Consider the following 10,861-nt stretch of genomic DNA (forward strand, 5'->3'; position numbering starts at 1 on the left):
TGAATGAGATGGATTGAACCGAGCCTAATTCTGCATGACACACGCCTGGCATGGCTTCAGTGGATAGACTTTAAGAACAGTACAGAGTCTAGAATGATAAATGAGTTTTCTCTTTTGAGTTCAAATATGGAATTGCATTCCAACACCTGATGAAAAGTATGAAAATTGATTTACGGTGAAGTAAACTGGTAAAATAGTGTGCCAGTCAGTCATTCAATTTATGCGAGAATACTGTAACTGTCCAGGGTCCTGAAATGGCTGAGGGATCTCACTGTGAACACCACCTTTGGTATGTTTGTTATGCCATACACTAACCTAAACATCAAACACATGTCAGTGTATGAACAATGGTTATTGCTATTTAATCTGCCCATATACTAAACTAGCTGAAATGGTTCTGTGATATCAGTGATCTTATCACTACATTCGTAGACCAGAGTGGTATTACGTAAGTGTCTCAGGGTGTTATCAGAAGGAAGTGCAGAGGGGAGAGGAATTTTGTGTTTCAGTTTCAAATAACACACCTTCCCACATTATTGTCATGTTTGGAACTCATGATAAGAAAAGGTATTCAATGATATCGGCTTGTCAGGAGGACATGAACCCAACTCAAGCACCCAAGAGACCACAACAGACACCCAGAGTTAGCAACTGATGTGAAATCAGGAGGGTTAAATCAGTTGTGAATCAGAATCATTATTTGTATGAACATTTCAGTATTCTTTTATACTTGAAGTTCACATGTTCATTCTTCTTGTATATAATATTCATGTGTGCCTCATAGAAGTAGGTTCAAATAGGACAGTTTCCGTGTCCTCCATGCTGTTCCTGAAGCTCCAGAGTGCCGAATGTAATCTCTGGTCTAATCAGAGATGCGGGTGAATCTTCATGTGAAAATTCTTCTCTCCCTTGATGTACACCCTTGGGTGTTGGGTTGCACCAAACTTTGAGTCTTAGACCCGTGTGTGGAAAATGGTAGTGTTTGGTTGGGTTGGTTGGTCTGGAATTTCACAGGCTTGTACCAGAGCACCGTAACACTGAGGCTCTCTAAAAAGGGTCAGTAGTTCACCAGTTAAAAAACCAAAGCCAACACTTTCTGAGGCATGTATGAGGAAGGAGTTGACTCCTCCTGACTCAACTGATAAAAGGTATGTTTTGAGTTATCTTTGTAAAATAAAGCAATAATGTGAACAAACAGGGTTTTTATATAGGCTGGCTTTGCTTGGGGTTTTCCTCCCATTTAAAAAAAAAAAAATTCCTTCATCACCTTGTAGTAGCCATTTTATTTTCAAATTTATAAAGAAGACATAAAAGTCAGATCGTGCTAAATGCTTATCACAGTGATAAACTCATTCACACATTGTATACATAAATATATCAGCCAAAACATGTAACATGTGCACAGGACACAGTACACAGACAAAGTAAACAGAAGAAAAGTTAGCAATATAGTTCTAGTTCCACAGACTTGTACTCTCGTACTGTATACTAAAGCATTTTTTTTGACATTGTGTAGTATACGGTTTTACTTCCATACTGTATTCTATAAATACAATTACTATTCACACTGTGAAGCTGAACTACTCCTTGTGAGTAACCAAGAGTCATTTCCAACTCAGTGCCACAAGTATAATCTGCTGTGGGGAAAATCATGATGTTGGACTCCTTCATGGGTTGATCCGGTGAACGCGTCTCAAACTCAGAGTGGTGCTGTTTGGAAGGCCATTCTGAATGAGCTCCTCACGAAACTGTTGACAACAATTGCATGAGCACGGGAGAGTAGGTGCAAACATTCCATTTTGATACTTATCATCACTGTCCTTTTGCCCCAAAAACAGGACTTAGTTTCCTGGACTCTTTCATCAACTTGTGATATTTCTGTCTGATTGTATTAAGCAAGTTTGGAAGACTGTAATAGCTGTTTGTATGCAACATGTGTTTGCACCCACTATGGCATAAAGCTGGCTGTCACTTATTGCAGCTTTGAGACAAAAAAAATCACTTTTCAAAGAATGCCTTCACTTACTGGTTTTAGGATCAGCTCTTCAATCTCAGCTTCAGTAAGGTCAGTCTCTGTGTCAACCACCATTCTCAGACCAGTTACAAAGGCTGTTGGAGAGTCAGAGAGTTCATGTAAGTGGTGTGTAGAAGGGAGAAATAGAGTTGGCAAGTTGATTCAGAGGCCTTTTTCTTTTGCATGAAAGCCAAGCCAGTAAGCATGCGTACATATTCACACACCGAACACATACACACAAACACTCACACCCACACACACACACACACACACACAAAAACTATTGAGCTTCAAAAGCACTTAGGTGGCTTAACATGAAAGCATGAAGCAACGACATATAATACGAGTTACCTCCGTAGCAGAAGAATGGGAGGGAAGTGGCACAATGCTCATCTATCCACCGGCCTGAGGCACTAAATGACATTGCAGTGCAGGAAGCGCTGTTATCAGGTTGGCCTGATTTCCAGTGTCTGAAAGAGGAGTCACTGCTGTCTGACCATGTTCTGGTACTGGACAGGCCGATGTATACAAAGTATCCACTTGCGGCTTCACGGACCTTTTCATTTTCTGTCTCGTTCCTTATGCTTGTTAGATCAATATAGTTGGCTCTACAGTAGGCCTGGGCATCATTCCATGACAATGGTGTCGTTATGAGAATGTAGCTATTGTCTACTCCTGTAACATGAACATACAATAAATAATGGCTTAGTCATTCTATTTAAAGCTGCCACAATATAATAGGAATCACACAAAATGTTACATAAGTGTGCTGAACTAAAATTACTTTAGTTAAGTGTGTTAACTTACCATAGCAGACAAAGAGTACGAAGTGAAATAAATGGTTACAAGGAAAATCAACCCATATTCCACTAGGTATCATAAATACACACAGCTCGTGTCCACCATGGTTAGTGGGTTCTCCTGTTCCCCAGTTTCTATACGTTGTCTCTCCCGGACCATAGAAGCTGCTGTTCGTAATGGACCATCTCCAGGTGTTCAAATCGTCATCCAATCCAAATCCAATCCAAGCAGAGCCTGTCTGGCTGCCAAGTTGAGTCAGTGCGTTCACATCGTCTGTGTCGTAAAGGGTGGCCAGGTCTGTGTGATGGGTCCTGCAGTAACTCTGTGCTTCACTCCAGGTCTTCGATTCGTTCACAAAGTAGTATTGGTGAGAGAGAGCTGAGCAAAGGGTGAAGAAGCCTGTTCCCAAAAAGCAGAAAATTAGTTATTTTGATCAGATTTTGTACCAAAGAGAAATTATCAACTGTCATGATGCAAATACTCAACATTCAAAATACTGAATTCAAAATTCTTTACGTTCAAAATGCACCTTCATTTTTTCAATCATGCAGATTTTCAGGCTTCATTTGAAAAATATTCAGTGATTCCATGTAGTTCAGCAGACCTTACCAAATAAGAGAAAGAGGAGAAGCATGATTACATTTTGTCCTGGTGCTTCTAAGCAAATAGGCCTGAGGAACAGAGAAACAGCCTGCGAGTGAACCTTGTGTTGTATGAGAAAAGGTTTCTACGACTTACCTTATGTACACTAAGTTTTCTAGAAGTACAAGAAGCACACCCACACCAATCTGTCAAATACACTTTGACGTGTTCTGCATCGCCAATGGCTTAGATTAGGATCAGCCACAGATAACATCATGTATTTGAAATGTAATATAACAACTCTCTCAGACTTGGCTGCACAACATTTTTTAACATGAATGTAAAAGATTAAGTAGAATATGGCACTGGCAGCACGCTCAAAGACAACAACATTACAACTATCTACTCATTACAAATTGGATAGTCACAAATCAGTTCTCTACTGACATCCAGTCTGTCAGTGCTGCCTCTCACCCACTGAACCCATGAAGCATATTGATTTTTGGTCACTTTAATTAACTAGCATTTCTTTAACACACACACACACACACACACACACACACACACACACACACACACACACACACACACACACAAACACACAATTCATTATTTTAGTTCCGATGAGGAGGTACATTCATTTCACCATGTCAGCCAACCATAACTAAACATAAATCATCAAAACTAAAGACGACCTAAATTCACAAACACCTCGCAGTGCAGCTTCCCCCTCTCCTTTAACCTGGAATGTACATAATTGCCACCATTGACAACGTTTTCTGTTTCATTACTCTACTTACCCATGGAATAGTAACCTTACGAGCACACTGTATGCCCTCTAATAGAGATGGGCAGTATTTCAATTACTTGTATTTGAAATACTAGTAAATTTGCTTTTGAGTATTTTGTAATTTGTATTTGATACGGCCGATAAAAAAATCAAATGTAATTTGTAACAAAATACTTTAGAGTGGAGTCATTTTGTATTTAAATTACTCAAATTACTTTCTCCAGTGTTTAGGCAGAAGGAGATTTTTTTTCTGTCGGATTCTACCACTGACTAGACCATCTGATCTGCCTCTGAATGTCATTGTCGAATCAGGCATCAGTCAATTTCCAAAAAGTGGTGCTTCTTCTGGCCCGCCCCTTTTTGGGGCGAAAAGGAAATCACCCTAAATCTCTCTCATTGACTCTCATGTTAAATCCATTTTTTTCACAAAACAGGGCTGTGGTCGAAAACTTAGAAAGCTGTCTTGATCCTTGTTAATTTATCTTCATTAGTACACCGACTTAAAGGAGGTTCTTTCAAAGAGCGAATCGAGTTGTTGCACTGAGCGTATAGCCATCTTGACACAATGTGACTTGATCAAAGGCGTATGATGTCCTTATACGCAATTACGTATGACGAAAGCACGGTGGGGATAGCCCTCCCGGAAGCCATAGAGATTGCAATGAGAGTGTCGCTGCCCTATCTGAGTCGGCTGCCCTATCTGAGTCGCGCATGCGTAGTAGTTACCGGATCGTAGTCGCTTGCTTTACTTTGCGACACTGTTACAACGAGCCAGGTAATCCACCAAGGTTTATGATGTAAAGCTTCATGTTTATTGAATTATTAATTAAGCAGTGCATTCATTACTAGTAACAGTAATACAAAATAGCCCCATATGTTGACGTTGAGCCTTATGCTGTAAACCGTTTACAACACAATTAAATATAACATTAAATGTACCCGTATTATGCGTTAAGACCAGCCCCATATGTTGACGTTGAGCCTTATGCTGTTAACCGTTTACAAAATTATAAAACATTACGTTAAATAAACCTACATTATGCGTTAAGACAAGCCAGATATGTTGATATTGAGCCTTCGGCCGTAAACCGTTTGTGTTTGAGCATGCGCGATGTGTGGGACTCAGATAGGGCAGCCCACTCAGATAGGGCAGTGACAGAGAGCCCTGTTTTGTGAAAACATGAAAGTCACACAGCTGCTACCTGAAAAAGTATATATACATACAAAATCAATCAAGTTGTTGTCTTTTAATAGCTTTGCTTAGTTACACTGACATTCTGTGACTGTTCTTCCTTTTTTACTGGGTTCACCAGAGCGGAATATGTGTGCGGGGGGAAGGGCGTGGTGACGGCGGTTACAAACATGAAAAAAAGGATACGGGACTCAAATGTTTGGGAACCACTGCCTTACACCACTGACAAGGGCCCGTCATAATAGCCTGCACCTGGGCCCGTGGTAACTACGTTACGCCACTGAATAGCCCAAACCTGAATGTTCTGCTATACCAAATTGTGAGAAAACTGAAAATTCAGAAAAAGTATTTCCTGTATTTTAAAAATACAAAATACATGTATTGTATTTTGTTACATTTTCTGGCAACAGTATTTTGTATTTTATTTTGATACATTTATTTGAGGGGTATTTTGTATTTTGTATGTTGATGTATTTTTGCCCATCTCTGCCCACTAAGCTGTTCTACAATACTTGAATGCTCTCTCCCCACCCTATCCTCAATCAATTTGTATGCATCATGTATATACCATGTTATGTTTGTATATATTGTGTACATTTAACATATGAATGCTGTGAACATTTATCATATGTATTCTAGCATGCTCATCATGATACATGTATGATTTCATCTGCCTTGATCCTGACTGTTCCCCCTCCCCTTCTCCTCTCCCCTTAGCCTGTTTCACACTTACACTTTCACACTCAGTATACTGTGACGACTCCTCCACTTCACCAGGTGTCCTTTCCCTCTTGCTGGCTCTATTTCAGGTTTCCTGTTTGGAGTGGTGGGTCATCAGGCCTGATGAGTTACACCTGTGCCCAGTTTGGCTCTGTGGCCTATATCAGCACTTCTTCTCCAGTTCCCAGGAGAAACCCCTTCCCCGTTGCAGACGGCTGCGCTTTGACTGTTGTTGTTGTTGTTATCATCCTTATTTCATTATCTTTTAAATAAATTATTGTTTTTTTGTTGATCCCTCGTCCGTCTCCCATTTAGTTGACATAGCTCTGAGTCACAACTAACACAAGTTTTTTGAGCACACACACTGGGCAGACAGCTATGAGTAATTTGAGGAGAATTTCCCTGAATTTAACGAAAAAGTACGATGGATTAAATCGAAGACCATTAAGAAGTAAGCAAAATATATTTTGAGGCTAATTTAGATTCATCAGGGAGGAGCTCTTAGACCTCTAACCATAACTGTCCATTGACATTGTTGGACCCTGGTTAAATATGTTTACGTTACTAATGTGATCTTGAATGTAATTGGAATGTACTGTGTGTCAAGAGTGACCTGAGGGGTATTATTCAGTAGGTGAGACAAGGGAATGAGGTGTTCTGCAGCAGGTACTGTAGGTAAGAGACATGTGACTTTAGAACTCCCATGGAACCCAATGTGGACTCTATCTCCATCTGGTGGCCACATAGATTACCCTCCAAATTCAGCGCTGTTGCCATTTGCATCGACCTTGTGACATTCCATCATTCAAAAGGGAAAACATCTGGGCTCGTTCTTCATTGCCATAGTACATAGTCTTTGGTCACAATGACTAGCCTACATACCTTTTTAATGTCCATAAGATGTTTAAATAAATGAACCATCATGTTATTTGGTACAGATACACATCATCAGGTTTCTGTTGCATCCCAAGTCTGTCCCTTGTCACTTATTTTGACACTGTTTAGAAATAAGCAACAGGGGCAAAATGAGCTCATGTTGAGTTGTGTGTGTGAGAGGGTATTCTGAATAATGTCCCTCACGGCCCCTCATAAAATGTGTCTGTAACTCAACATCCAGGCTCCACCAGAGAAGGACAGAGTTCTAAGGCTCAGGGTGGACGGTTAGTAATCTGTATTGTTACATACTGATACACACACACACACACACACACACACACACACACACACACACACACACACACACAGGCTCCGTTTTGCCAGTTATAAAGGTTAGTAACTGATTACTTGATGATGATGTGTTTCACACTTTACAATAAGGCTCTGTTTTGCCAGTTATAAATGTTGGTAACTGAATACGAGATGATGATGTGTTTCACACTTTACAACAAGGCTCCATTTTGCCAGTTATAAATGTTTTTAACTGATAACTAGATGATGATGTGTTTCACACTTTACAATAAGGCTCCATTTTTCCCTGATTAATCACGATTAATCTCATTTCTATACGCAAAACCAATAATCAATTCAAAAGTAGTGTATAGCACACTTTTATTTTTAATGTTTAGCCATATGATAAAAAGTGCCACAATATTTGTTGTGCAAACACTTAACATCAGCATTTTTATAAAGTGGCAGTTTAATCAAATAAATAAAACTAAAGCTTATTGCCACTGTCAGGGCATTAATGTTAGAGTGTGGTGAAGCACCAAAAAAGTTCACTGCTGGCAGTTACTGTGCCGTACGTAGTCTGCCGAAGCCTCGCTTCACTGTCTGTTTCATTGAATGATTTGCGATTATCACATGTACGTATACATGAAGGGCTTGAAATTAAATTTTTGGCTTACCAGCCGTCCAAAATCAAACCTGGCATTTCAGTCCTTCTCTGACATTGTTTGACATAAACAACCTTTACCTATGATTTTAATATCATTGTTAATCACTTTCAGAATGGAATAAACAAAATCAACCCATTTTACTTTTTTAAATAATGTATTAATTAAATTACATTTTATTTCTATAGCGCCAGAACAATACAATGGTCTCAAGGCGCTTTACAGCCCAGAGCCTGAAACGAAAAAATAAAACAAAAAACTTGTGTTGACAATATTCCGACTCAATTCCTGTCAGGAAAAAATCCTAAACTCTTACTAAGTTTTGTTAGAATTACTTAGAATAAAGACACCACAAGCCAGAGTAAAGTTATAACAGAACTATTACGCTCAGGCCCCGAGCGGAGAGGATCCATGACACCACTCGTATCACCTCTGAGCTCTCCCTGGCTACATAGCTCTTTTAGTACAGAAATCAGTGGTTGCAAAATACATTGACCACTCCCAGGTCCCTTACGATTTTGCCATCTGGTCTCTGTTCTCCAAAGATAAGAATATTTACCTAAAACCCCCTCACTCAACCTCTGAGTAACTTGCTTGATTAAAAACCAACAATCAAGAAGAGTTCACGAAACACATGGCATTATCAATCACTATCTCAGTATCAACGTAAACATTTCATGACATCTCTGAGTTTCACATCCCCCCTTTCTAACAGACTCTGCATTCCTCTTAACAGAGCAAAGAAACAGAACACAGAACACAATAGAAAATAGCAGTTCAAAGAATTCCCTTTTAGTCTAAAACTTCATGATAATATTTAATAATTTCTTTCACAATTCCATGTACTTCATGGATGGTTTCCCTGTAATGTAACTAAACAGGGCCTCGTTTCCCGATAACGATGTATCTTAACGGCCTACGTGGATTTTCGCGACATCGTACACTAAGTAGCACTTTGTATTTACGTGCGTTTCCCAACCATCAACTTAAAGTCAGGTGCACGAGCGCAAAGTGCACGAGTTCTTAAGTAGCTCTTAGGAGCTGTTTACGTCAGGTTAACCTGTTTACGTTAATTGCTGTGAAATTAGCTAGCCTATGCGTGCATCGAACGTGCAATGTGCACTAAATTCGGGGCGGGGATAGTAACGCCATCTCCAGCAGAGAAGCCTATTTAAACTGTGTTCCCATTGTAAGGACATTTATTACGATCTGTCTGAGAGTGGGCTGTCAAAGCTAGCATCATCAAAGTCATACAGTACAGTAGGCTACATACATTCAATAAAATTAACCTACATTTGAGTCCAACTGCATGACCATTCTTGCCCTACACTTACCCTTACAATAAAGAAGTGATCCTATTTCAACCATAACTTCATTTTAAATAATGTCTTTCTTTATGACATTTAGTTTATAGTTTAGACAGCAACGTTGACATCTACAGTATATTCAACTGCATCCACTACATAATCTCAAACTTTATTTGTTGGTAACTCTCCAAAAAGGCTACCATTAACACATTTCTTAATGAAAAGGAAACATGCATCACAATAATACTTCAGTGTAACCTGTACCTATGTGGAGTGCAAATATGTCTTGCCATTACACTACCCAACAGCCCTACGTCTGCTAACACTACAGAATGCATAATTCCTACGGGCAATGCACTAGTTTTGTATAGCCTAATCTTTATTTTCAAATACTCAATATTCTTTATTTCTATTTTGATGGGAATAGGCAGGTGAAACAATGACATTCTCATGATGTGCTATACACAGAAACATCGTTTGGATTTCTTCTACATAATATACAACCATCTAGCTAGAAGCTACCATATAAGCCAATGGAGTGGTGGCATAAGCGCTAAATGTGCCATCAAACTACTGTTTGAAAGCTTCAGTCAAGACCTAAATACTCTGCATTGGTCGCGTAGCACATTTCCGATCAAACCGAGTCGTTATAAACATATAAAAAGTTGTGTAGATAGCTTTATTCATGTAAAATATTCCTCGCTTCAAGTAGCCATGTTTTTTTTTTTTAATTCCCGTTTCTTCCGAACGACGGTCGAACGACGCCCCTGGTGGATTACATCGCTAAGTGTGAAGTTACTACTGGTCCTGACCACACGTACAATTCCTCTCAATGAAAGATACACTTAAGCTAAGTGTGGCGTTGGGAAACCCGTCTGCAACGTAGGAATCCTCTTACGAGCGATTTCAAGTGCTTTTTAGGCTAAGTGCGCGTTCGGGAAACGAGGCCCAGACTGGTAATGACGTTGTTTCTGCCATATCTTATGTTTGTAGCTCCCTAGTTAATGGCAACTCCCGTTGCTAGCTAGCGATAGCTAGCACATTAAAATGAGTTAGCTTAACTTATCGGGAGCTGGGAGGACAGGGGATATCATTGCGCAACAATAGTGGATCAAAATCATATTTGCGATTTTCTTGTCATCCTGATGTGATCTTAATGATGGATCCAGTAGGGTGACAGGCTAGGATAGCCAGCTGCTTAGCTGCTGCTAAAATCATTCAGACACAACGAACTTCTAGCTAACTATTCTAGCTAACAGCTGACCGGTTAACGCCCACTGACGTTAACCTTTGCTGGAGGTGATGCACAGGCAATGAGTTGTCACATTATTTCAAGAAGTTTAGCTTTTGTTTATCTGTGTTAACTTGCGTGTGGTCAACTATTCAAGTATATATGTCTACGTTGTGAACCACCCAACCCGGGGTTTAATCTCTAGTAACAGATGCAAGAATGGTAGGGAGTGTGCAATTGGGCTAGTAGAGCACGTTAAGGGATAGACAGTGGGTTGCGGGTTGTGGGTTGAAGATGGGTATCTTCCCAAATAGTGAGCCCGCATCGATGTATAAACACTGTGTTTATAACTAATTTATAAGGGCTTATTAATGACTTACAAAGGGTTTACA

Source organism: Sprattus sprattus (genome assembly GCF_963457725.1).
Source record: "Sprattus sprattus genome assembly, chromosome: 5".
NCBI lineage: Eukaryota > Metazoa > Chordata > Actinopteri > Clupeiformes > Clupeidae > Sprattus > Sprattus sprattus.